The sequence below is a fragment of the Poecilia reticulata genome, chromosome 11 (genome assembly GCF_904066995.2).
Source record: "Poecilia reticulata chromosome 11, P_reticulata-male-v2, whole genome shotgun sequence".
Lineage (NCBI taxonomy): Eukaryota > Metazoa > Chordata > Actinopteri > Cyprinodontiformes > Poeciliidae > Poecilia > Poecilia reticulata.
The window spans coordinates 14,821,608-14,847,461 of NC_088840.1; the positions used below are offsets into that span (position 1 = coordinate 14,821,608).

The following is a 25,854-nucleotide window of genomic DNA, read 5'->3' on the forward strand; positions in this document are numbered from 1 at the left end:
CTTGTTAACAACACAAAGGGAAGCGAGAACGTCTGGTAAATATGGGTTTTCCTTGGGGATTCATGTTGCCTGAGTAAACAAATCATTACTCTTGTACTGTGTGCTAATATTTGCACAAAAAAAAATGTGGAGATTGGAAGGGAACTTAAATGTATCCTCATTCACTCAATACTTTTGTAGAGACTGAGGGTGATTGTCTAATTTTCTGTGAGTATTGAATCAGATATTAAGACATTGCTTCATAATGCAGTTTTGAAAATAGCTGCTGTACTTCTATAGTTGAGCTGCCAAATGCAAACAAATCAGGTGTTACTGAACTTTGTCAGCATAACACTGAAATTTATAGTAAATAAAGACAAGAAGTTACATGTCCTTCTCTTTGCGTAACAACTTTTTTTCCCCCTCTGTTTTTATCTTTTAGAAAGCCTTCTTAAAACTCTGAAACACAGTTCTTCAAATAAAACCTAGCCCATTCCCACACTTTCACCCAGTGTTTGAATTGGCTTGACATTTCCCTTGATGATGATCAAAAAGTTTTACATTCTAGTTTTTATTTTTCCAACATGTTTTCTGAGAGTAAAGCAGAGACAACCTTGTAAAAGTCCTCTGAATGTTATTCCTTTTCCCATTGAGCTTTTCCCATCTATTAGCTTTTTAATTTGTCAGAAAATCTGCTCACGTAGCCTGGCTGCAGTCAGGGGCGTAACACACATGCAAAGACATTAATTGTAAGACATAATAATTTAAAAATTTTAATAGCAATCTCTTTGTCGCAACTGGAAATTTGTCCTTGAAATAGTTGAAAAAGTGTGGGAGACAACTTTTGGCCTGCTAGCTGGCAGTGCACAGCTGCAACTCAACTCAGCTAGCTGTTTAGTTTTATGAATAAATTGCAGTTTTAGTCATAAAACTGTTGCTATTAAAAAAACGTTTTGTCGGATTAAAATAATATTGGTGTATAAAGTTCTGTTTTTATTGATTCAGTGTAGCTGGACGGACACATCTTAATTAATATTTTTATCAAAATATTAATGTTTGGACATTAAAATTATGCTAATTTGTATTAAGAAGCTGTTATATGCTATGTAAATTTAGATTAAGCCTACTCTTCCCCCACTCTTGGAAGTAGTTGCACTAATACTGCTAATAAGCAGTAAAGGTACTTCAACATAGGGTTTAAACATGTTAAGCTTTAGTACGTGGAATCAGTTTGGCTGGTTTTCTGTTTTAGTGTTGCTTCACATCAGTATTTAGTTTTTTCCGCCTACTTTTTACTTCTTGGAGTTCTCCATTATAACAAGGTTTTGCTTTCCTGCTTTCCTGTTTTAGTTTATGCCGCGCATGTCTTCTGTTGATCAACTTGCAATAAAACTCTCCTTTAATTTTTCCATCTGGCTTTCCTTGATTCTGAGCCATTTGTTACAGTACAGGTCACAATGTACTTTTCACGATGACGGCATAGTTTAAACTGGGCCTCCTATGGTTCACATCTGTTTAATTTAAAGCCAACCTTACCTCCATCTGACGGGAGAAATGACATTTCAGTTGTAGTTCACTGTCAGAAAAAATTATTTGACTGCATACAGTATGAGAACTAAAGGTAAATTATATTTTTTCAAATGAAATTTCTGTCATGGACTATAGAACAGAGACATTTTATTACAGAATTTGTGTAATGCAGTTGTTCTCTGCAGTAAGGCAATGCAACTATACTGTATGCTGAGGCTACTTAATGCGGCACTGTGATAGCTTCAGATGGGGAGCCTGCTGTACAGTTCAGTGAGCCTAATGACTTCAGAAGATTCTATGTTTTAATCTAAACTGAGGTTTGAGTGAATTGCTTTAGCTTCAACATTACAGACGAGATTATTTACCTGGATATGCTGACGCTGCAATCATTTGTTTCTTGTCTGCTCAGATGAAATATTTCTAGGTTAGGAGGAGGGACTCCAGTGTGCATGTGTGGATCCGTCGATCTGGAAGTGTGAATGTCTTTGACAGTCAGGATTACATAATCGACATGCCTGTTGCTGCAGGTCACCACACACGCACACATACATGTTTGCATGGCTATCTTTGTGGAGACTTTAAGACTTCCATTCATTTCTACAGCATTGTCCTTATCCTAACCCTAACCATTACATACCTAACCCTAAACCTAACCAAAACTAAATTTACACCTTAGTCTTAAATCTAACCCCTGATCCAAAAACAGCATTTACCCTTGTGGGGACCAGGCTTTGGTCCCCACAAGGAGCACTGGTCCCCACAAAGTAGTATGTGTCAGGAAATATTTTCCCTATAAGGTATTACAAACAAACTCGCTCACTCAGCCACTGTCTCATGTCTCACAAATATGCTTAAACCTCAGGGTGATTAAATATTTTTTCTTCACAAGTATGATGATTTTTTTTCCCCTTTAAAATGTTTCATTTTCTGGCCTTTTAACCTCAGTACTGGCTTCTTGGTAGCATAATTTAGACTGTAGTATCTTTGTTGCATTTTTAAGAGATGACTTAATTCCTGGAAAGTGTTTAGCTTGGGACAGAGCACACAGATGGTCATATGATACGAGAGTGAATAAATAAACGTGCAGATGAGGCTCTGAACTTCTACAAGATGTTGGTCTTTTGCCCTTTGAGACTCTGATGTATTTCTATGGCATTTATTCATTATCCTTACAGTTAAACAACCTACATTTTTCTCAGAGTTTTTTTTTTTATTGTTCAGAAATCGCATTCATTTAGATGTTTAATTTAATATGATGTTTTAAATAATTTTATTAAAATTAAAAAATTTACAACCCTACTCAAATTTCTGAAGAATACATTTTATTTTATTTTGCTAAGAAAAACCAAGGATCTAGTATTTGTAACAAAGGATCGAAGTGCATATTCAGACATTACAACCTTCACAAGGTTATCACCCAAAAAACACAAAGAAATTGGCAAGTACATGGACAAACACTCTCACAAACATACGTATTTTACTTTTGTTTCTTAATTGTGAAATACTGACTGCTCTTACTGCACAAGAGTACAGTGCAACAAAACGTCAACATCTCTCATGCAGGGTTTCCCCTGGAAAATTTGCTAACTCCGGTGGTAGGAGTGCTATGGCAGTCATCCAGCAGCCTACCATCTTTATGAGTCAAAAAGATGTTTAAAATTGACAGGACATTTTAAAATATCACTAGGTCATTTGTCTTGTTGAAAGAAATTATTACAAATACTTAAACACTAACAAAGTCCTAAAAAAAAGGCAAACCCTGCTCTTGTGTTGGAAAAATTGCTTTCTGACAAAAAATAAGCAACAGATCAAACTACAATTGTCTTGGGAAACCAAGACAAAATAATTTGGGACTAGTAAGATGAATAGGAGGAAGTATTTTTAAAATACGAGTTTGTACCATAGAATCTTCAGTCCTGTAAACCAACATGCACATGGTGATTGATTAAACATTAATTTCACTGTAGCCCGTTTTCGTTCCTTCTCCCTTTTGTCTCGGTCTTCTTCGACTCTACTAGCAGCAGGGGATCTGCATAGTTTCATTATATTTGTCAGGCGTTTGTTTTGCACACAGTGTTTTGCCCCTTGTGAATGCGAATATACATGCTATACACACAATAACACTGGAGAGGTTCTGTGTGGATTATGCCAGGGTCCACTTTGGGCACTGATTCTATTCTAAATGAAGCTGGAGTTTGTGAATTATTGAAATGCCTGTCCTCTTTTCCATGCTCCATCTTTTTCCTCTTTCCCTCTTTAGATCTCTATTTTTTTCCCCTGCGTTCCTCTTTCTTAGACATGCTCATATCATTGCTTATCGTTTCTTTCAGACTGACTTGTGGACCAGCGGTCTCGTATGTGTGGATGTGTGATATTTAGAGTGGAGTGTTGGTTAATCTCGTGTTGTCTTTTGGGACAGATTTTGGCCCATATTACAGCTTGCTATTACTGTGTCTGAAATCTCTTGTGCACTGAGACAGTCATTATTTACTGCCGCTCGTCATTGCTGCTCCCTCTCTTGGCTTTTTATTTATGCAGCTCCACCCTGCCTTGCAAAGGCAGAAATCCAAATGCGTCAAGTTTCGTTACTTTAAATCTTGTTTTACTTCTATCTACAAACACATAGGCCAGATAAACCAGAGTTGATGCTACGCCATCTACCACCCACAGGAATAGGGAAAATACTTTTATTCCACCTTCAACCCTACCATTTATCATCTGGAGCTTATCGCTGACAACGACTCTGCCCTTTGTCTTCTCTCGCTGGCTGTCACACACTTCCACATAAATGTTCCTAATCGAGAACGATTGTGAAAGGGTGGGCCTTTATGTTTGTATAGATTTGGTGTCATGCATCAGTGTTTGGTGCCAACTTATTCCTGATTGTGGCTGATGGAGTGCCGGCAGTGGGATCGGTCTTTGGTTCTTTTACTGTGTGACGGGAGGTGATGAATTGTGTACTCATAACAAGCTCATCTTCACAGGGAATTGATTTTATGTCAAGCATTTTATATGTCTATATATGCAACTGTATTCGCTTGTTAAATTTTTATAATAGATATGAAATGAATGATATGTATAATTTACTCTGGTTGGATTTATTTAGTGCTGTTGATAGCGTGGGGTTTAAGGAAGTTGTTCCTTCTTTTTGAAAAACTATAAAATCTTTTTAAGGGATCCCATGTGGAATCTTGTAATACTATCGCCAGAAGCTTAGTGTGTATGTCATATATGAGCTACATGGAGGTCTGAGAGCAGAGAGAACCTAACCTCTTAAGATGTCCATAAGAAAGATGGTGTAAATTCCTGTTTTCCTTAATGCTCAGGTTTAATCCTGGTGATATGTGCTGCCGTAGGTCTGACGTGTGGTATTTGTATCCACTGTAGTGTTTATCACTCTGCATCTGAAACACTGCCTCCTCTGTCCTCTATGCACATCAGTATTGATATGAACATTTACTGGTCCGGTTATTTATGAGTCTCCACCCTGGTAATTTTCCATTGGCTAATTCATTCTCCAACTTAAATCTAATCCACAGCAGCCCCGTATTTGTTATTATGACAGTAAGACTGAGTTATAAACTGTTCTTCTCCTTGAATACATTTTTTGCTTGTTTTATGTTCAAATCTGTATGGTCTTTAACATAACTGTACTATATAACCTTTCGTTTTTTTCAAGCTCTTTATCTTATTTACCTTAAACGAAAAGAAGACAAAAGCTCTTTCCCATAACCTTTTTCTGGTATGTTTGTGTATGTGTGTGATTCTGCAGAGGGACAGATTCAAAGGCATCCAAACTTTGTCAAACATGCATGAGCTCTGACACACACGATCCCCATGGGTTTATGGGTTTATGCAGAAACTATTTCCTGTTTGGGGCTGGAGAGCAAAGGGAAGTAGTGTGGATGAAACAGTGCGTCATGACACCAGTGGGCATCCTGTGTGCTCCGCCACGACCTGGGTGGTACCAACATATTTGTTGTCTAGGATTCTTAATGGATCCAATTGTTGAACCACTAAACGAATAAGTTAAGCTTAAAACATGTTGACAATGTACAATTTGCCTTTGTTCACAAAATCACATAAAAATATCCTACAGCTCGTACATTAGTCACAGTTATCACCTTTGTGTTAATATTGGACAATGAGTGTTTTTAAAGAATAAAACAAGACATGATTTATGTTTATCTTCTTCACCTTTTGTACTGAACGGAGCAAGTAAATATGCCTCTGGTAGGGTCAGTTCAACCTTATTCAGGATGTGGAAACACCTGTTGATTAAAGTGACTTGATCACTACCCCACCTGTCATGGCATGTAGAGTATAATTTGTAAAGAAACTGCCTTACAAAGGAAGAGAAAAAAGAAAGAGCCATTGGAAAGTCAAACTAAAGGAAATGATTATCCACATTTATAAAGATGTTGAGGAAAAGTTGGGATTGACTGTCGCAGCATTCGAGAGAAGAGCTTCACTGGTGTTCTCTCAGGGTGTGAAGACGAACTAAAAACAGAGACAATGTAACACCTTCCTGTCTGGGTGGATCTTACACATTCACCTTAGGAGAAAAACACAGGATAACGTATTCTTTTTGTGAATTTTATGACACGTCTTCATGTCTTTGCACGATAATACTCAAATGGCGTGTATGTTGTAGAGGCTGTTAACTTCTCTACAAGTGGGAAAATAATTATTGTTCGTAACATTTTCCTCAGTGAATATATTTCTACTGAGGTCATAAAAAAAAAAAAATGACACCAATATCTTCAACAACCCGAATGCAAACAAAGATGTCCAAAGAAATGAATCTATAATTGGTGTGTAATGAGGTGGACTGATTCAGGAAAGCAGAAAAGCATTAAAATATGTATTGTATGGAGAAACAAGCTACAAGCATTTCTTCAGGTGTGATTTTCTCTATTGTTTCATGCAGACTGTCCTTAAATCTTGGAGGATCTGTTCACCTCTTCTGTGCATGAAGATATTCAGTTCTAAGTTGTTTTTTTTTAATGGATTCAAGTCAGATGATTCACAAGGTAACCTTTGTTTTAATCTCATAAGCCAGAATCCAAACTTGGATCTAAAAGAGAATAAATTGAGAGAGCGTTTGACAATGAAGACTTTTCTTCTTATCATTGTTTCAAATCACTCAGTGTAATGTAAATATTGCAAAGAAGTGCCTGAACTGCAGTAGGTGTTTGCTAATTATTTAAGGACAATAAATTCAGGCTCTCTAAACTTCTAACTAGAGATGTGCCGATCAGGTTTTTTCCTGCCGATACCTATCACCCATGAGGGACGATCACCAATACCGATCACATAATTTTGTTTTATTTTTTTATCATAAACACTACCGGTTACATTATGTGGAAGAAGGAACCATGAATTCACCTTGATTTAGAAAAAAACTTGTTTTTAATAACTTTTTCCAAGAAGAAAACTAAACAAAACAAAACAGGCATTCGGCAAATTGTACTGCTATCAGTAATACTATCTTTAACAGACTGATAACATATGAAGGCTCTGAAGAGGCTAAATAATGCAAAGAGCCAAAATAAAACCTCTCAACATTGCCAAAAAAAATTCAAGTATAAAACTTAACATTCAAAGGCAAATACAGGTTCCATTACAATAAACAATCCTGAGTTACTGAATGAAAACTTCCTGTTAACATGGCGGCTAGCTGATTACTGCTGGTTCTGATTGGCTGTGACTGACTGAGCGGAGTAATTATGCAGAACAGGGAGGAGATCAATTATTTTTTTTAGAGATTATCTGTCTCATGTTAAGACAGCGAAAGTTTTAATACGCATGTAAAATGTATTTTTTTAAGTTAGATGCTGCAGCTTTAAGCAGAGGTTCGGTGTGAGAGTCACTACCAGGTGGAGCAGAAGCGGCGCTCCGTCTGTGAAATAACCCGCATAGCAGCGGTTCAACAGCGAGAGCAGAACCAGCGTCTTACATCGCAGCTCGAAGACTTAAATAATTTTGCGGGTTATTAGTTTAGCTTTCTGACCGTTATGCTAATCTGGGTGAGTGTTTGTAGCTGTGCGCTGCTTTACCTGCTATCTGATCCTCCATATGTCTTTTTTACTGCAGTGAGCCTCGATGTAGCCAAACTCCGTCAACTATGTCATTGTTTTTATGTCGTATTAGCTTCGTTGTGTTGATGCATTTTGAAGTGCTTCAATTTTCCGCCACAACATGCAAACTTTCCCATTCACTCAGTGCGTTATAGTTCCACATCGCTTAGGATTTGTTGCTGTGTGATCGGCAACAAGAGACCGTGATCGGCGATCACCGATCATACACTTTTTCACGGAAATCGGCCGATTATGATTGGTGGCCGATCGATCGGCACACCTCTACTTCTAATATATTTGTTGACATTTGTTTATGCGCAGTAAAAAAAAGTTTTAAAAGGTAAAGGGGCATTAAAGTCTTAGAGGCATACAGAAGATGCAGTTGTTTCCACAGCAAAGCATCAGATGCCACTTAGAAGAAGCTTTTACATTAAAAATATTCTGAAGTTAGATGGAAATAATAAATACTCCCTCCCACAAATACTTGGATAGACTGCTCGTCAACTCTTTGCATTGAACCAAAAGCAGAAAATCATTAAACATTTTTATGTATTCATTCATTTATAGCAAATGATATTATTGTTTCAACATTGACCAATATTATAGCAAATTGCACATTTTCCTTCTTTACAGTGGCATTTGGTTCCTGGGCAGGTATTTTGACTATTTTGACATAGACTGCCTGTCTATGGCCCTCACCTCCAAAATGTTACCTTAGTAATGCTTCTCTGCGTTTCCCTTTTTTGCTTTTACCTTATTACGGCATGCTTCTTGAGAACTACCTTGGTAACAACAAACCTTTTCATAAGCCATCGATTTGCACTGAACCAGTCGATATTACTTTGCACTGATAGGGGCAATAGCTAAACACTGACAGACTTAAGCTATTTTGGACTTCATATGCCTCTTTGCTGCTTCTTTTCTTCCGTTGCTTAACACTTATTCCCACTGTCATTCCACTTTATTACAAATAACTAATTTAATAGATTAATTTGTCTTGATAAATCTGTATGTTTGGGAATTTGTGTTGTGAATTTCATACCATTTCCTTTAAGAAATGTTTCGTATTTACAGAGAAAATCTTCAATACTTGCTGCATGTGTTGTGCTGTTGAGGATTAGTTCCTTTGATGGGCATTTTACAGCTTTCATTAACGACCAGATCTTTTTCATTTCATTTTAGTGGACCAATATGTGTCACAATAGCAGCAGATAGTTAATGTCTGATTTTTACAAAACCTCTATACAGTGCAGTGCCAATGCTTTCTATCACAGTTTGTTTGACTCTGATATATGCACAGAAAAAAAAAAACTAACACCACTTTCCTTAAAATAGACTAGAAAGCTGTGCTTTTCCTCTCCATAGCAACAGTTAGGCACTGACTCTGAGTTGACAGAGTGGATTCTCTCAGCTTTGTATTTACTTTGTTTGCAGATGTGAACTATGCGTTTATTCTCAAAGTGTGGTGTTGCTCATTTGAGGATGATTGAAGAGCTCTGAAACCTCGTTTGTTTAGTTGAGGCCATCTCTGCGTCAACCTAGAAATGGCGATGCTGTCATAAGAAACAATGATGTTCAGACAGCATCATTCCTCTCAGAGGACTAGGTGGGTTTAATGAACAATCTGTGTTTGCGGATATTAACGTGCGCACTTCTGAAATTATACCTTTACGACATTAGTGAGAAATAGGCAATGGTGTATAGAAAAACATGCACAGTGTCTACTATTGGACTCATATTCCATCCAGTTAATTCATCCTGCACATAAACCTAACTACTGCAGATGATGCTGTGTCTATTTGTAGATGTGGGGTGGACACAAAAACACCGAATAGCATGGGTGCGAACAAACGCACGCACACACATATACGACGTGTAACATTTGGCGCGGATACGCGGCTGCAGCTCTCCAGATGGCGGGAGCCGCCCACTCACTGCCAGTTGTTATACAATATGTATTGTATAACAGCAGAGAGCAAGGAGCCCCGTTCCCAGAAACTACGCACAAACACAGACACATTTGAAGGGTGTCAACATGTTGTCTCTATCCACATTGATGTAAAAGCATGTGTAGTCCTTGTCTTGCACACAGCATTAAATACTTGGTTTAATCCTCCCGCTTCAGTCAGGTATCATCCAGCCAGCCAGTTGATTAGACCACAAGACAGCTGGCCAGCCACTGAGACGGATAATACATTTGTCTGTTTGCCAGCTTTACAGCTGTGCACATAGTTGCACAGCTGTTCTGTAAAACATACAGCCGGCCATTCAAAAACCTAAGTAACTAAAAACCAATCTATTTTGTCTGTAGTAATGCAAGCAAAAATAAATATTTAATAAAACTCAAACTTTGAGTGTAGAACTATCCAGTTAGGAGTTTGAAGTAGATGTGATCAAATGCAATCTATGCTGTGTAAAATAAATCTAGACTGCATTGCTGGAAACCTTTGAAGCAAATCTAATTTGAGCGTTTTTAGCTACTTGATTGTTACTTCTGTGCTTTTTAAATAGTTCATATCATGTCTTGTCTGTTTGTTTTTCTTCAGCGTATCAAAATTGCTACCAGAAATACTATTTCTAAGTGGTAGAGGTGACTTTGATGCTTCAGTAACCAAGTGTTGCTAGCCTGTCTGACCAGAAGTGTTTATTAGTCAGCCTTATCAAGACAACATGGCAACTGAAAACTTCCTTTCCTGCTTTAAAAAATGTTTGTCTTTCTTCCTGACTCATTACTTCTGTTGCAACGTGCTGTGGTGCATGCTGAAGGTTAATGCTCACAAACATACTCTTTGTGGTGTTCAAGGGCAGGTTTTTAAAGTTATGGATATTTATCATGTACTGGATCTATTTTGGGCTATGGCCTCTTATCATGTCGTACGCTGTAACAAGACTCCTGTAAGCGCCCTGACCTTTAAGGTTTTGCTTGAATATGAGGTGCAAGTTGTTATACAAAAACGTTTATGAAAGTAAACTTGCTAGGTAAGAGTCAACTGGAAGTCTGTAGGTAAAACAGCAGCTCCCTCGCGTCTCATCCACTGTCACAGCAACAGACGACAGCTTTCCTTCCAAATCCTCCAATCACTCTCTCACGTTGTTTGTCTTGTATCTACAACACACCTGAACTTCTTTTCTCAACAATTGTCAGACTCCTTTTTCCCCTCTACCCCAGGTGAGGTGAGCAAAATACAAACACGATGTTTTGCAGGTCTTACATGTGTGTCTGCTCTGACACAACTGAACTAACTTCCTCAGCATGTCCTGAAATTCTCCAAAGGTTTGGTAATGACTGACTTGATCCTCATAAGTTGAGAATGGAATAGAATAGACATTAGAAGATATTATTCCTGTGGTCAAAACTTGTAATACACCTGTAATTCTATGTTACTAGGTCCATCATTTGCAAGAATAATTTAAATTGGGTACTTTGAACCCATCGTCCATTTGCAGCTTTGCATTCAGAAGACTGTAGATATGTGCTTATTTGTAGTGCTATGACAGTTTTCACTGTGTCAATTAATTCATATTAAAGTGTATTTGAGCTGCTAAAATTGACAGTTACACATGTTCTTATATGGGATGTCAAGTATTTGCATATTTTAGCTTTTTAGAGGTGGCTGTGATCTCTAAGCCCTCCAAATTTAGGGGGTTCATCCCCACACCTTCACTGTTTATTTTCCTGTTTCCTCTCTCTCTGATTCCACCTCTCTGTTACAGGTATCAGGAGCATTTTAAAAAGCAGGGCAGAAAGGTCTTTTAAGAATTGAAGCAAATTCAATATACAAAATTATCTGTCTCATTGTATCTTAATAACATGGCAAAGTACAAACATATTAAAATCAAAATGTTTCCCTGTCTGCGTGTGTATACTATGTTGTTTATGTGTGTGCACTGTGTGTTTTCGTGTGAGCAGCTGCAGAGCCCATGTGATGATGTAATGAGACATCGAGCAAACCACGGAATCCCCTAAGCACACACACACACTTTCCCAGACTCTTACCCACACACACCTTGCTCCATATATACACAGATGTAATGCACAAAGTGAATGCCTCTTATAGGAAAGTCCCTCCAGCCAAACAGTTTGGCTTTATACTCACTGGATTCCCTGCAATAAATTGCTGTTGTGACTCCTCTCAGTGGTGCCCCTGCCTTCAACTCACACACACGCCCACACACACACTAATGCTTTGGTAGCTTAGATTGGCTCTTTGGTCAATCGTTTGCTGTCCAGCAACGTCAGTCTGAATGATGGCAGCTTAAAATATACATGATTCATGCTCACTGTGTCTTTATAAGTATAAGTTGGTTTCACCTCATGTCTCCACAGAATGGCCAGAACAGATGAAGATGATAGCACAGAGAGATGAAGGACTTTATAGAGTAAAGAAAATAAATGCGATGAGGATTTATATATGTGAAACAACACAGACAAAGATAACCATAGATGTTTTCGGACAAGTCAAAATATTCCAGGATATTGGCATCACAATCTACAGTCTGGTGGAACTGCTACAGAAGTTATGTAAATACAACAGCAGTAGCCAGATATTTATGTTACTTAATCTAATTTTACACTAAGCAGAAGTTCTGCCTGCGCTGATAAAGATTCACTCACCTTGGGCTTCCAAGTGTTTGGAACAATTGACGCGTCGAGGGAGTTGGCCCTGTCTTCTGGTTCATTGAGCTAATTGTTATTTGATCACTTAGCGTAGTTCATTAAACTTTCAGTCCAAGAAGGTTAGGCGACAATTAAGAAATCAAATAATTTGGTAACTTAATCTATCCTGTATCAGTAGCACACTGTAAAGTCTTAAGTGAAATACTTCTCAATATATGTAACAGAAGGGCATTTGAAGCAGCATACGTATTTTATAAATGCGATAAAATGTGGTGTTTCATAAAATATTATTAAATGTTTCATGCTTGGACCAACCAAAAAGTTTCTTTAGATAACCCAACTCGGCTTAGATAACCCATCTTGCTCTAAACCAACTAAGATAACCCAAGTTGGGTTGTCTAAAGAAACAAAGTGGCAAGAAACAAAATGGCGACATGTTAGTAACAAGCTAGCCATTATATGTAGTAGATATAATTTGTAACATGAAATTCCCTAAAATATTTAATTGAGTACTACAAGAACTTTAGAAACTTCTCTGGAAATGCAGTCTTACTAAATAAAGGGGAAACATTGTGTAAAGCCTAACTGGATACCGGCCAACCCTGTTATGCAGGACTTTGTATTCTTCAGTATACAGACAAAGAAAAAAAGGAGAATGGATTAAAGGAAGTAGTTGTCTACTTCCTTGACAACTATGAGTTCAAGGAAGTACTTGAACTATTATCTCAATGATTCATTATTCATTGAGATAATGAATCTCAATGTTTTGAGATTCATTATCTCAAAACATTACCTATGTTTTGAGATAATGAATGACTAAAGCTGTGATGATTTTTTTTTTCTGCAAGAATACAGGCTGCATGGATGAGCTATACGTTTATAGATTCAATGAAATATCACCTTCGCAGTGTGAAGGACTAAATGTACTTACACACACAAATTGCTGGTGTTGTCATGTTTACACTCTCATAAACTGAAAGCCCGTGGCAGCAAGCCATGGTGACCTTCTATTAGTTGACACCCATTCACAGTATTGATGTTATCCTCTGCTTTTGCTTTCTTTCTCTTTTCACTTTTTAGACACGCACAAAAAACCCACCAACCCGTTCAGGTATGTCACACATTCATGTCTTTCAGCAAACTGATAATCTTCCATTGTATTTTCATTGTGTTCATGAGTTTAGGCTGTAAAACCTTTGAACTTCATTCCAAATTTTACTGTCTTATTTTTAGATTGAATGCATACTTCCTGCATGTGTCAGCCAGGCATGCCATAGATTGCTGTCTTCAAAAGGTTGTAGAATACTTACAAACTCTCTGCCTTGGGTTTATGGGAAATGTCAAGAGATGCTAATGATTGTAGGTTACTTGCATTGGCTTGTTTACCAGCTAATGGTATGATGTTTTTTTTGTGGAGTTTTATTCACGTAGTAAGGCCTTATTATAGTATAGTGACTTACCCTTTAGCTTTTCATATATTGTTCAAATACAGTCACAAACTTCAGTCTATTATATTGGGATTTTATGTGATAGACTAACACAAGTGATAAAAACATAAACTCGATCAAATAAAAAAATATGAAAAATGAGGCATGCATTTCTATCCAACTTCTCTAACTGTGATAGAATCAAGTGTAACCAATTGCCCTCAAATCCCATAGTCCACCTGTGTGAAATTTTATCTCAACATAAGTAAAAACTACTCTGTAAGGATGTCTGGAGAACAAATGCATTTTTTTGAGTAAAAAACAAAAAACAAAAACCCAAATAGGTCAGCAGTAAGATGTGGAGAAGTTTAAAACAGGCTTCAGTTATGAAATAAGTTCCCAGTCATGGCTGCAAACATATCAAGGCTTCTCTTTACACGTAACATGTAGCAGCAAAAAGCAATTACTTGACATATTTAGAAATAAACAAACAGGCCAGCATTTTTCTATAAGTTCACAGTTGGTAGAAAGATTCCATAAAAGACCTGCAGCAGTAGTGGTAGTGTTGGTCAATCACCTAAAATCCTAACATAATGGGTTGAAGTTTGCAGTTAAGAAGTGACAAACTGTAAAAAAGTTCATGGGATATTAATACTTTTCCAGGTCATAGACTGTAAAAATAGGTTTAGGAAAAAAATTATATGAAAAAGGAGAGCTTTTTGAACGTGTTCTCCTCTAATTTGTAGATATAATTTGTTAACCCAACACTCGTACATGTCCTTCTTTATAAAAGAAGGACATTTTTTCAGAGGAGGCCTTGATATCTATGATATTCACTGACAGAGAAAGCTGCAGTCTCGTATCGTTTTGGAGAAAAGTCTTATAGTAAAACAATTTACCCTGAGCTAATTGGAATTTCAACAGCTTCCAAAGTTAGAAGAAATTATTTTTAATGTGCTAATTATATCTTTCACAGTCAAATTAGTATTAACTGAATTTGAAAATCAGTGAATCTGTGCCTCTGTTGATTAGCGACTGAATTTACTGTTTATGCTTCTGTTCTCTGGTCCCAGAGTTGTTTCATCACTGTCACACATCAGACATTTAAATAGAATAAAAATATTTATTAATGTTAAAATTGAAAGCCCTGGTCTTTCTGTGTTAAGTAGATAGCAGATAAAACTCTCTTTTGTTGAAAAGGTCACTTATTTATATCTGCTGTGGCACAGCAACCCAACATTTGTCTTCTACAACGACATAAATTGAAAGCTTTAGGATAGTTTATATGCTAATATATTTTATTCAAACTGTGCCATTAAAGGCAAATATAAACTGCTAGACAACCATAATGTGCAAATGACTCTGTATTTAAACTGTGTGTAAAATTAAGTAACAGCATGAATCTATTGTCAGTGCGACGTCACCTGATGTACCCACAACCCATCGCGGGAGAAAAACTGTGATCAGCCAGTGTGAGATCCTGTGCTATATGCAAATAGATTAGTGAGAACTTGCTGGTGGACGTCCATGCGTGTGCACGGTTATGACAGAAATACTGCAGAGTACTCAAGAACGGCACAGTTATTAATAGACGTGGTTCAGCGTCTGAATATTGAAAAGAAGAAACATACTCTTAAAGGAACATGACACCCTTGAATTCCCCTTCTCTGCTGGGCTGAATTCATTGTTGTGTTTAGTTATTCTGGCAATAAGGAAAAATCCTAGCAAGTAGCTTTGACATATTTGTTGGTTGAAGGGTTAGCTGCCGAAGCAGGAACATTTGCAACATTTTTGAAATCACTCTGCAGCCTAAAGAGGACGCAAAATTACAAGAGATTTAGGTTTAGGTTATTTGCTCGGTACGTTATGAGTGGGTTTTCCGTTATCATCAGCGTGTTCATGTGCAGTTGCTAATGGCTTTTTGGTTAACCAGTTGAGCGTACAATAACTATGTGTCAAACATCCTTGGAGTGCTCATTTGACGAGTGTATTCAGCACTCATAGGCCATGCATGAGTAAATTGCCTCTGAGACTGCAGCTCCGACTGAACTATAGAATACACAAGCGTGGGAGGAGAAGCCACGGACAAAAGTAGGAAGGTCAAACGAGGGAATAAAGAAGATGCATAGAGCCTAAAGCTAGAGTAAGAGACAAAGCAAACCAGTATGAATGACAACATTTTAAAAAATCACATAGACCAGACAGAGAAAAGCGAGTACATTTGTGTGCAGTGACAAAATACAAGAAACAGACTGAACAAGCTCTGCAGGAACATTATTTCCCCAGAACACGCAGATGCCTTAACAACATAAGCAAATTAGGATTCCAACTTTATCGTTTATGTAGATAAACGATGAAGATTTACACAAAAAACATTTTCATGTTGCTGAGTGAAACTCATTCCCTCGCCTCAGAGAAAAAAACAAAAACAAAACAAAGACATGACGTTTGAATCTAAATGTTAAAAAATACTAAAGACAAAAAAAATGCTTCTTATAATGTTTCAGTTGCATGTTTAAAATGATAACTTGCAGTTGTATGCTTATGAGCATAGAAGAATATTGGTTGCAGGTTCTGCAACAATTTCTATGGTGTAATGGTTTTCTCTTTTGGTTTCATGTTCTAAGGATTCTTATCTCATGATTTTGGTTTCAGATAAACTTGTGTAAAATTAATAACATAAATAAGGTTATCAAAGGCAGAAATTAAATTTTTAAAAAAATAATATGATCTTTATCTGCAGATTTTATTCAGATTTTATTCTCTATTGCTTAAAAGCTACAATTGACAATTATCTCACAAATAAATACCAGCCTAATTTGATTTTAAACAATGTCAATCTCAATTTTTTTTACGTTTCTTGTGTTGCTGTGATAAATAATTGATACGTTTGATACATTTATTGAATTAACCTCAGTACTTTTAACCTCAGTACTACTAGAAACAGTTCCCCATACTTTAGGACAAAACCAGAGAGGTATAAAAGGATTTCTTCAATAAGCAAGTTATCTAGGAAAAACTGTTTCTATATTTCTATAAGGTCTAAATAGATTTGCATGTTATTGAAATGGCCCCTAACTCAGAACTGCAAGTTTAAGACAATAATATTGTAATTCATACGTTGACAAACTGTACATTGGCTTAAACCCTACAATGTTTAGCATTTTTGTCAGTAGCATTTATTTTTGATTCCTCTTGGTTCGAACAGATATCTACAAAAATAGCCAAGATCTGTCTCAGTTTGGTATTGCTACTGTTTAAATTCATCATGTAATTGTGCCACCATTGCAGGGTAATCCTTCTAACCTGCTTTGAGGTGACAGTTTTATTCCCACCTTATACTTTTAGCACAATTTGTCTAATTAGATCTTCTTTCTCGTTCTTGCCGTCAGTTTGTCTTACTCAGCCATTTCCACTCTCTTCATCTGAGTGTCTGAGATCCAAGCATATCATTGCTTAGGTTCAGAGGAGGGCATAGCAGAGCTCGTCTCCCAGTAGAGTTTACCAGAGTGGGTGTCTGCGTGTGTGTGTGTGTGTGCGTGTGTGTGTGTGTGTGTGTGTGTGTGTGTGTGTGTGTGTGTGTGTGTGCATGTGCGTGCGTGCGTGCGTGCGTGCATGCGTGCGTACGCGCGCGTGTGTGTGTGTGCCCTACAAGTATTGCTAACTGTCTCGGGAGTGCTGTGTTAGTCTTTGAAGATCTACAAATGAAAGAGAAAGAGAGGGAGAGAGAAACTCATGCAGCCTTTTTTTTCTTTTTTTATCACATTCAGCCTCAACTTGGTTTCTGTGTTTCTTTTGTAGTTCTTCTCTTTCTTTAAATTATTCTTTCTGTTATCAGTCTCTCCTCATCTGTCGCACTTTTTTTCCCCTTTTTTTTCGTTTCTGTCAGCGTCTTATCTGGTTTCAACTCAAAGATGGTGTTTTCATTCTGCAGTGTTTCACAGTCTGGTTGTAAATACTTTTAATTATTTTCACTTCCACTGCAGACAGAAGGAGAGATGAAAAGGAAAGATTTTATAAAACACACTATGAAAACAGCAACCCACCACACGAGTCTGACGCACATTTTCGCTGACACACTTTGGGTGAATGAAAAGAAAGAGATGTGCCAGTGCTTTTTAACCAGAGAACAAGGGTCTTTGCAATGAACAGTTTTTTTTCCTAAGGTGGTAAGCCTGTGCATGATCTTGTGCAGAACTGACCCATTTTTAAAAGTAGGCCACGGTCAACAAACATCCATCTAACCTTGGGAGGGTAGGTTGAAGGAAATTACACAACCACACACATTTTTTTATTTTTTTTTGTACCTTCACAGTTACAATCCAGTTTTATAGTACCTTGCAAAGAAATTCATTTACATTTATGTTTTTTTACATTTTGGTCATGTTACAACCACAACATTTAATGTGTTTTATTACACTTTTAATGTTAGATTAACAACAAGTGGAATATAACTATAAAGTAGGAGAGAAAGGACACAGAACTTTAAATACAATGTAAGCATATAATCTGAAAAGTGTGGCAGGTTTTGTATTCATGTCTCTTCTGGCTTTTGACCACTTATTTATGGAGATTGTTCCCTGTTCTTAATTGCAAGATGACTCAAATCTGCTACAAAACACTGACAAAAAAGATTAACCCTGTTATTTTTTTGGAGGTGGGGGGATTACAAAAACAATCTTTATTCACATCACACGTCTCAAATATAAACTTTCACACAAGTCGGAAGACAAAATAGGAAAAAGTTAAGTTTTCTTACCAACCATAACCTCAAAATCTAATGTGGCTTCCAAGTGTTTAAAATATAGCAATAGCTGCAGATATTTATTTTTTACATCTGGTGGTTTTTGCCTCAATAAATCTTTCCCACATAAAAATTCACAACCTCTATAAGGTACCACTGGCTTATGTTGCAAACCGTACTTATCCAAGTCATACAATTGAACAATTTTCCAATTCTGATTGTTAGGCACAAATATAAAACCCAATAAATACATAAATAACTTCTTTTTTTTTCTGTACCCCACTGAAATGTTCACTGGCATGGTTTTATTCTAATCAAATATTTTAATCTGGTCTTTTAATTTGATATGGGATTTATAAAAAAAAACAAACAAACAACATTAGTTAGAAGTTTTATAAATTACAGGCGAAAGGTCCTCCAGTTTTTTGAGCACTTCTTCAGACATGTTACCTCATGTGCACTCCACATATGATGATGCAGTGAAAGCTTTTATTAATATAAAAAAAATTATTGATTTTCAAATACTTGTTTTGTTCCAGTATTAATTCTCCCTGTTCTGTAAGCCTTTTCAAGTCTCCCGAAGAGTTTAATAAGTTTTGGTTCAGTCGAGAAGGCCGAGCTCCGATTGTGTTTCTCTGTGTTGTGACGGTTGTATTGTGTCTTTGTTGTTTGCTTCTCAATGGGGGGTCATCTGAGAGGAAGGCCAGAGTATTTGTATGCAAGTGTACGGCTGGTAACCCGATGAGACACATGTGAGAAGCTGAATGATGTATCTTCTTACAAGTCACCCAAGGTTGCTGTGGTAGATTGAAAAAAAAAAAAAAGAACAGAAGTTCATAGAGAGACAGACGGTTTTATTTTCCTGCTGAAATAAGTCTGAGATAAATAAAGGCATTCTGTAAAGAGAATAAATTCAATTCAGCCTTTTAATGAAACCGATAACATCCTGGTTTTTCAGAATGTATGCTATATTATTGAATGGCTTTGATATTTATTCATGCAGCAAAAATATTGAGTCACATATGTGTTTATATTTTGTCTCCAAAAAACAATACTGTCTTGTATTCTTTAAAAGTAGGGTTCGATCGTTAATTATTCAGGCTCTGCATATTGTCATTTGAATAGTTGCTGTTCTTTGATTTATTTTCATTCCAGTTGGTCACGATTTTGCTACACTAATTCACTCAGATCTATGAGCCATTCTGGCACAAAAGATCAGAAAAATATCAAAGACAACAGGCATGGACTGGTTACATATCTGAGGGCATAATTTTACTAACTTAGTTTTAAAACAACCAGAATTTCTGTGGCAGGTCATTTGACAGTCAGTAATCTTTATTTTAAGTGCCTATAAATAGATTGTCCAATAGTTTGTTGGACAAATCCATGATTTTGAGATAGATTGAAATAATTTCTTACTACTGCTATGATTGATATCTTTAACGTTTATTTCCACATGTAAGAATGTGAGGATAATTTCAATTTCTACTAGATTTCTCTGTGTGTTTTTGATAGATGTGATTTTTAAATAAATGTTAAGATGGCTTGCTAATATCAGCTTGTTAACAGTGTTAAGAGCAGCAAAGAAAAAAAAATTACAACATTTTTCTAAATAAGAACATTTACTTAAAAAACTAAGAAAATCATTTAGTTTTAATTAAACATATTGATTCAGTATTTGATTACTGTCTGCATTTGTTAAACAATTTTTAAAATAACCTGCTGTTTTGAAATATATCTCACTTGGTAAAACAATCTCAATTTCCATATGTTTGTCTGTATATCAAAATGTTAAATAAACACTGCCGGTAATATTATTATAGCTTTATAATAACCTGTTGGTTATGGGAATGTCCTGTCAAACATGTAGACACAACCTACCTACCAACTCTACAAAGATGTAAGCCCAAAAGGAAACATTACATTATATCCATGTTTAATTATACAGTTAACACTTATCTAGTGGACTGGGTCACAGGACTCTCCCACTGTTTTAGGTTTAGAAACTTTAAGCTTTTGTAAGTATTGTTCTGAAGAATTTGCTCACATCTGGTGACAACATTAAATGAAACAAATCCAATTGGAACTGCAGAAATTCTCCCCCTTGCTAATTAGTTAAAAATGAGAATATGTATGACTAATGTGTTTTATATAAATATGTGTTGTATCAAAGCTCAGTTCAGAACCTCCAGTAGGTTTGAAATCTAAATTCTGACTTGTTTTTAGCGTGTTCCCAACATTTTCCACATTGACCTGATTATTTACTACTAATTGCAGTCATTTTGACAATTCTCAGTTATGTCACAAAGTTGATTTGCAACAAATTGTTGACATATCCCTCATTTCATAATGCTTCACACTGTGAGCTGCAGGACTTGGACCTGAAACATACGTGAACATGGACAGACAGCAGCCAGGTCCAATTGTCTGGTTGCCGGGCAATGAGCTCACAGCAGTCGACCATAACAACCTCATCTCCATCAATCAGGCATAGAGTGCTCTACTCTAGTAATGATGCTGTCACACACTCTCTCTCTCACATACAGCCCACTCACTACATGCTTATCTCATCCTCTTTTTTTTTTTTTTCTCGACCTTGCTTTGCTCGTAGTTGTGCGTGTCTGCAGCGTGAGTGTTGAATGAGTGTGAATGTTTTGCAAAAATGCAGCAGGGGATGATGCAATTTGCTCTTTGTGTAAGGTGTATAAATCTTGCACACATCATATGAAAAGCACCCACACTCACCTTCACAGACTGGAACTTTAGGTGACATTGAAAGATTTAGTCTATCAAGGTTGTTTATCCTTCAGTGCTCTACAGCACACTCGTGTGGTCGCAGACTTTCACGTTAAGAGTTTCTTTAAAAACACTAGAAATCACTGATGTGTACCTCTGTGGCAAACAAATCCTCCGTGACTTCAAACATCATCTGGAATTGCCGGAAGAGCTTCAAAGAAGCTGTATTCCTCAAACACATTTTCAACACATTCGTACATTTTTAGATTAGTTCATAGATTTGCTTGAAAGGACCTGATTAATCTTGCACAGAGTGTAAGTGCGGTTCATTATTAACTGGAAATAGCACCTTCTTGCACTTTAACACAGACTCACAAGTGAAACTGACTCCGTGGTACACACATTTAGAAACACGCCCACATTCTCGAGTCCAGCTGTGCCTATGCCAGGCACTGGGGCGGAGGGCCAGCACATTGAGGTGAAGAGAGTGGCAAGAACAGTAACTAGCAGATCAGGGCCAATTAAAAATGTTCAGCTCGGTGTGCGTGTGTGTAAAAGAGTGAGTTAGTGTATGTGTCCTTGTTTGACTGCCAAAGAGAGGCTTGGCACAGAAAACTCGCTTCCTTTTCTCTCAGCATGTTCTCTTAATGCAGAAGCAGCCACTCACAGACACATTTGAAGTTTGTTGTGCCCATTGTCTCTTTATTGTTTATTTTGTCTGTATGTGTTTATGGTTTGTGTATACACTTAGCTGCAGTCAAAAATGAGGGAGGACATGAATGTAAGTCTTTGTGAGAAATAAAATAGAAATTGTAGAAGCTTATATCTTTGGGCATCACAGATAGTGGTTGCCAAAAACGTTGTATCGTTAAATTTTAACTCCTGCAATAACATTCTTAATAGGAGAGTGTTGTAAAGCTTATTCAGGCCTGAACTCAGCCATGGCAATTGAGCTGTTTGACTAAAACGGTCCCAGAACTAACAAGGTTGTCATTTTTATGTCCTTTTTTTTTATTTACGTACTGGAGCTGTGAATAAATTACTGAACATTTGCTGCCATCTGTTGAGCAGAGCTATGTTATAATCAGTTCAGTAAGAAAATGTCAGTACTTAACAACAATACAGCGGATCAAAGGGAAATTGGACAATCCAGTTGGTGTAGTTCTTTAACTAAGATTTCCAGGGCTTTGTACCTCTCCAACTCTCTCCTTCCTCTCTGTCTATTTAGCAGCTGTGTGCAAAGTCGGAGAGGACTTGCATAGTCCTGCAGTCATTTTCAGCAGTTGCCCTACAATAACTATTGCAAAAGTTGTTGAGAATAGTGTTTTCCAAATTTAAGATGACCTAAATGGCACTTCAGAGAACCCTTAATACACATTTCCTATTAGGTGGACCCTTTACGTATCTTCCTCGCTCTGGTCACACGTTGAATGTTTGGATTAAGGTTTCGGGTGACATGACTTATGTTACTGTAAGATTGCGATAGCCTTGGAAAATTGAGTTGTGGTTGAGGGAGGCATTTCCTCTACAATTCTGTGATGGTCAGCCACTTGGATTACACACCCACAAAAAAATCCAATGCATTCTTCTGACTTAAGAAACTAAACAGCTGTCAGACACTACGTCAGCTCCTGAGGCATTTCATCTATGCGTACGTGTTCCTGTGACCGTGATTGTCTGCAGTGCCTTTAACAAACGAGCTGGGATTGTCCTGGGTCAAGGTAGAAAGGAGAGAACAAAAAAAAAAAGCCTCGCTAAACATGAACATTCAGTTTGGGCTTTATCTTTATAAGGTGTATTTTCTACACTCTTATCTCTTTTTTTTTACATTACATTTATCTCGCAAAAAGATAAAAATTCAAGAAAAGAAGAGCCTTCTGAGAATAAATACTTCTTGACAACCTAGTGCTTACAGCTTCAAGTTAGACATTTAGAACAGACTACTTTTGTTCAACAGAACTTGTGCATCAAGAAAACATTTTGCAACCACAGTGCCGGTACATCTGGCGAAGACTGAATGTGAAGAATGTGATCTCTAAAACAGATGAAGTGATGGTTGAGTGGACAGAAGTATTCATAGTCTAAATATGCCAGCATGCAGCCTAGCAAAGAGCAACATTCACAGAGAGAACATTTGGTCCAGATCACTGCACACAGTTGCAGAAACACATGCTTGATCGTAAACTTATTACTCACTTCGTCCAAAAACAGCAGAAGGACATTTGCTACAATGGATCGAAGATTTGCATACAAATCACTCATTTGGTTCCGTAAACGGCGAAGAAAACACTCATCGGTCTGTCTTTAATTTGTAGCTGTAAACAATAAATATTGTGTGGAAAAACTGCAGAGATAAAGCAAATATAAACTGCAAATGCATTTATTGGAATTTAGGATTCCAATTTGATCTAATAGAGTACGGACTCGTTTGTTTTCAATCATTACACTGATGAAAGAGCAAATAATCTACTTTAAGTAAAAATTTTTTTGTTACGGTTTTGGTTGCCCAAATCACCTTTATTAAATGGCAGATAAGACCTGAAGAAGGGCAGAGAGAGAATCTAACAATCTAACTGGGGGTAACTGCATTGAGGACTGTTGTGTGTTGTGAGGCACAATTTTCAGTTTTCTTGCACAGATCATTAGATTTCATTGTTGTTCTTTTTTTTTTATAGAATCCATAATGCCACAAAATCCTTTGGAAGAAAAAAAAAATTACAGATTCTCCATTGTACTTAACATGTGATGTTATTAAATTTTTTATCCTTAATAACCCTAATTTAATTCCTCGTTCATTTCAAATTTGTAAAAGTTAACAAAGACATTGGACATCCTTGAATTGTTTTGGACTCTGACTCAGCCACTGTTGATTATATTACCCAAGCATCCAACTTCTTTTTACTCCTCAAGAATAAAACAAAGGTTTCAAATATGTCTCTCAAACTTTTAAAGGCTACTGCAGTATACAAGGAATGATTTGAAAGAATTAAACTACAAGATTATGATGCTCGGAGTTCACATAGAAGCACAGGAATGTAAAAGTATTCCATTCAAGTGGCATGATTGTTTCTCCGTTCAAATCCGAATCACTTTTCAAGTCAAATAATAGTTCAGAGTAAGCTAATGGACTGCTTTTCCTCTGTACATTTCTGACCAGCTCACTGTGTAGAGCCCCATCAGTTCTCTCGGGTTATCAGGTGCAGACCTTTTAGCTGTTCCCAAAATTAGATCCAAGCCTTGTGAGGATGCGCTTACTTACCGAGGCCCTGTTCTCTGAAGCCAGCTTCCTGTAGACCTCAAATCAGAACAAAATGTGTAGGAATTGGAAAAAAAAGTCAAAGCTTTCCTGTTCCCATGAGCGCACAAGTGTGTTTTTCTTTTTGTGTTTATTTATATTTACTTTTAAACCTGAATGTTTATGCATGTTTTCAGTTTTTGATAAAAGCCATGTTGGATGCACACGGAGTCTAGATTCATCAACAAAAGAGCTCTACGTATGCACATTACCTTACTGGAATTGTGCAGACATTCCAAACAACCTAAACATTTCATTTGCTGAATTATCAATGCCATACTGTAAACATTTTTAGATAGACCTTTTCCCTTGTGTTTTTCCAAAAAAGTTGGTGAATGGTTTTTTTTTTTGGTGCATAACTCAGTCTTTGTCCTGCTTTGCTTTCATCCTCATCATCTTCCTCCACCCTTTTTGCTGACCTTCTTCAGCTTTTTATGCTCCCTGCTGTGCCTCGCTGGCTGTGCCAGTGTTGTTCTCCCAGTGAGTTTGTATATCTGCCTCTTCTCTGCCACCATCTGTTTCTCTCCGTCTCGCTGCTTGCCGGTCTATTTCTTTCCTATTTCTCTTATTCTGTGTTCTTAATTCACGCCACCTTTCCTTCTCTTTCGCTTTGGATTTTCTCTACATTTATAACCACTTAGCTATCTTTCAGTTTGTTGTTACATTCTCTTTATATCATCTTTTTAATACCATCTGATAGATTCCTTTGCTAGTTGGTATCTTTCAATCTATTCATCTACTTTTTTTCCTCCTTTGACTCCTCTCTGGAAACAACTTTGTTCATTCAAACCCTTCTGCTTTGTGTGTAAAGCCAGTTTAATTCATGTAAAGGCTTTAGTTTAGCTCCACACTAAAGCCCACCACAGAATCCGATTGATTATCTCACATCTGACATTGGATATTCATTTTCTCTTTTTCTCTCTCTGCCTCTCTGTTCCATTGTTGTGTTTTGTGCTCGCAGTAGCTCTCAATCCTTTTGTAGAATTGAGTCGTCATGCATATTATAAAAGCGTGCGTGGAAAGGCATCTCCTGCTGTCACTAATGTATCCTTCAGACTGTAATTCCTGCCTTGGTTGCCTGTAAGAGTGCTTTAGAACAATAGGAGAGTCGCCCACATTCACTCCCACTCTGCCAACTCTTTTTTTTTTGTCTTTGTCACACTCATAAAAAGTGGGTCAGTAGGATGTTTGGAATCCCTTAAACATTCACTGGCACCCACCCCTGCTGCAGCTGATTAACAGCAGGGAGTTTGTGTCTTGTTTCTCCGTAACATCCACATTATTCCAAGAGAACCAGATTAATTAGTCCCACAGAGTGTGTGTACGCTGTCGACAATCACCTGACCTGTCTGTTACGGCGTGTGTGGGTGTTTCTCAAGTCGGCGTGTTGCACAGCGTGTTTAAAGTTGATCTGGAGATCCTTTTTAATTTGACAGGTCCTAGGT

At 37.1% G+C, this 25,854-nt stretch overlaps 1 protein-coding gene across 4 annotated transcripts in view; it reads left to right on the forward strand.

Annotated features, from left to right (window-relative positions):
- The window catches only part of atxn1a (ataxin 1a), a 113,914-nt gene that overhangs the window by 47,726 nt on the left and 40,334 nt on the right, over positions 1-25,854 (forward strand). Inside the window, exon 3 of one of the 4 annotated variants that reach the window (XM_017307536.2) lies at positions 13,288-13,318. The exons of the other annotated variants lie outside the window; for them this stretch is intronic. The gene's annotated coding sequence lies outside the window, so the exon portion shown is untranslated. The remainder of the gene's footprint in view (positions 1-13,287; positions 13,319-25,854) is intronic. 4 annotated transcript variants of the gene reach the window in all.